The 3,537-nt window shown below is 57.0% G+C and overlaps 1 pseudogene; it reads left to right on the plus strand.

Moving 5' to 3' along the window:
* LOC8055090 lies at positions 1-2,316 on the plus strand (annotated as a pseudogene).

A 3,537-nucleotide genomic window follows, 5' to 3' on the forward strand; every position in this document is an offset into this window, starting at 1 on the left:
CGATCCGGCGGGAATGGCGGCAGCCCGAGGAGGGATCTAGCGGAGGTCGCGGGGTCGCGCGGCAATGGCTGCGGCGGAGGCTTCGCGGCGGCGACGGTCTGCATAGAGGTGGCCGCGGCTCCCGCGTGGTCTCCGGCGCGCTCATGGCGGACCCCGTCATACTGCCGTCGGGGAAGACCTTCGAGCGGGCCTGCCTCCAGACCTGCGCAGAGCTCGCGTTTCTGCCCCCCGGCGTCGACGCCGGGGGCGCCGACACCCTCATCCATCGACGCCGGGGGCGCCGACACCCTCATCCATAACGCCGCGCTCAATGCGGCCATCGGCACCTGGTGCGCCCGCTCCGGACGGGCGGTGCCGGCGCCGCCGTCCGCCGAGGCGGCAAGGCAGGCCGTGCTGCGCGTTATGCCTCTGGCGGTAGCGGCGGCCGCCAAGTCCGTGAGGACCACCACCGCAAGGCGCGTGGCGGTGTTGGCCGCGAGCACATCCAACTCGTCCTACTCGTCCCCGACGGAGTCCACGTCGTCGTACGGGTCGGCCTCGGAGATCACCGCGGCGGAGGACGACGCCAAGGAAGAGGAGGCGCCGCGGAGGAGGATTGTCAAGGATGTGGAGGTGGAGGCGGATCCGCCTGTCGCGACGCCGGTTGACCCGCTGGAGGACGACGTGGTGGGCAAGGTGATGGACGCGGACGACGACGGCGTGGTGGCCGCCGCGATGGGCGCGTTGCGGGAGGCCACGTGGGAGGGCGCGGAGCGGCGGCGCGCGCTGTGCACGCCGTGGCTCCTGGGCGCGCTGCGCCGCGTGCCGCGGCTCCCGCGCCACGCGCCCGCCCGCGTGGACGCGGCGGCCGCGCTGGTGAACCTCACCCTGGAGCCCGCCAACAAGGTCCGCATCATGCGCGTGGGTGCGGTTCCGGCGCTCGTCGAGGTGCTCCGGTCGGGCGCGTCGGTGCCCGAGGCGCGGGAGCACGCGGCGGGGGCGCTCTTCGGGCTGGCGCTCAACGAGGACAACCGTGCCGCCATCGGCGTGCTGGGCGCGGTGCCCCCGCTCCTGGACCAGCTCACGTCCCCGGCCCAGTACCCGCCACGCGCGTGCTGCGACGCCGGGATGGCGCTCTACCACCTCACCTTCGCCGCCGTCAACCAGTCCAAGGTCGCGCGCTTTCCCGGCGCGCCCAAGGCGCTGCTCGCCGTGGCGTCCGGAGCCGCGGAAGGATGGAGCTCATGGTGGCCTGCAACGTGGCCGCCTGCGCCGAGGGCCGCAACGCGCGCATGGACGCGGGCGCCATCGCGTCTGTCTCCGCCATCCTCCTCGCCTCGCCTTCCCACGACAACGCTGGCTCCAGCGGCACGGCGGACCTGGAGGAGTGGTGCGTGTCGGCGATGTACGCGATGAGCCGCGGCAGCCTCCGGTTCCGCGGCCTGGCGCGCGCGGCCAGCGCGGACCGGGCGCTCCGGCGCGTGGTGGCCGACGAGGGCGGCGGCGTCCGGCGCGAGATGGCCCGGAAGACGCTCCGCGCCATGCGGGGCGACCTCGACGACGAGGACGGCGGCGGCGAGTACAATGACCTGACGGGCAACAGGTATTCTTGCTGGCCATGCTTTGTTTAGCACCCTAATTTTATATTTCACCATATGTTTTAAGGTGACCTTTATGTTGATGTTTTACTCGTAATTGACTACATTACTACTCCGATATTTATTTGCTCAGGTGCCAAATATCTGTTCACTAGGACTGCTATGGTGCATGAGCTGTACAAGATCTTACAACATGGCTTCGTCGAGCATGTGAATTCCGCCAACAGAAAAGAGAATGTTGCCTATATCCTGTCAAAGGTATTGCCTATAACGGGAATTTGTAGCCATTAAAGTTTTTTTTCTTCAAATAATTTCTTTGTAGCGATGCTTATCAGTGACACTTGTACCATGAAAAACTTTGTTCCTTGTTTAATATAATGAGCATCCATATAGAATACTTTAAGAAGGTTGAGATTTTTTAGATATTTTCACAATTTGCATCTAAAATTTTAATTTATGTGGTTTCCATTCAAATTTAACCTAATATTTGTATTTTTTTCATATTAGCTGCACACTTGTGATGGAGTGAAGTCGGACGCCGCAACACCGACGCTGATGGGAACAGGACGAGGCGTGTGCCTTCCGGTGTCGAGGAGCTGTCCGTTGGGCCGTGAGACCTGCTCAGCCCCACATGCATCCGCCTCTGGTGGCCGGGCGACTGTAGCGGTTGCGCCCTCCGTGTTAATTTCATAAACTTTATTTTTAATTAAATATTAGTTTTTAATATTAATATTTAATTTTCACGGTATTGTTACTTTATCATGCGATCCGTGTATTTTAAATATAAGATGTCAGGTATCCCGTAGCAACGTACGGGCACGCTACCTAGTCACATTATAAGCACCACAACACAAAGGCACACCAGAGCATGATATAGGGGTTATGTTACTGGTGTTAATATCAGAAATAGTACTCTCAGAAATAGAGGAAGCTTCGTATCCCTTAAATCCCAAGTAGGGCCCCTGTTTCAAGGGGACATTGCTCAAGTTGCTCTAACTGAAATATTTTTTTTCTCGACCAGGTGAAAATCACCCGTATTTCATTAAGAGGAAGAGAGTTTTTTTGAAATAACACAGCGTGCCTGACAGGTAGCGGCGAGTAGCCACTTAAAACCGGCAAACAGGAAAGCAAAAAAGAACCGGAAAGAAACAAATTGTTTCGATTACAGGGCAGCACTCAGATGCGACCAGCGCGTAAGAGCTTCTCCAAGCGGTAGAAACCCAGCGGAGACCCAAACGTCAGCCTCGTGCAGGACATCGAACACCAAGTCGCGGAAGCTTCGACTAACTCCATTGAACGTTCTGCCGTTCCGCTCTTTCCAGATGGACCAGGAGATGAGAAATGTCACGGCGTCGAACATCGGCCTAGAGTCCATGGGCAACGAGCCCCTTGAGCGTAGCCACCATTGAATCAAAGTGTCCTCTGTGGAAGCTTGGATTGACGCCCACCCAAGAGGCGACAGGAGGGCGAACCAAAGCTGCCTGGCCACAACGCAGCTCTAACTGAAATATGGACGGATCCTCTCTAATAAACCTGCTGAATGCACTCTGTGCTGTAACATTATAGTTTGTTTTCCACATATTGAAGCAAACACTTTGCTAATCGTTTTTGTCTCTCCCAAAATCTAATGAATATCATAACAAGGCCTAGAGAAGAAACAATGTCATAGTGTTTGACAGATATACAATGAGCGTTACTATTACAAATGACAAATTGACAGCTACTCAGGTGTTGTGACAGAAAAACTCTGCTGAATGGCTGGCAGCTTCGGCAGATAAGATCAAGCGAACAGGGTGGTGGTTACTGATAAGGATTCTCTTGTGTACCGTGTTCGTTACTGCATCCAGGAAACGGCAGCAGGAAATACGGAAGAAAAGGGGTACACGCATACGCATCAGATGCAGCGTACATATACACCTTCTAGTGTGGAACACCATCTCTACACTGCACATTGTAGGCA

Source organism: Sorghum bicolor, chromosome 1 (genome assembly GCF_000003195.3).
Source record: "Sorghum bicolor cultivar BTx623 chromosome 1, Sorghum_bicolor_NCBIv3, whole genome shotgun sequence".
In the NCBI taxonomy this organism is placed as follows: Eukaryota; Viridiplantae; Streptophyta; class Magnoliopsida; order Poales; family Poaceae; genus Sorghum; species Sorghum bicolor.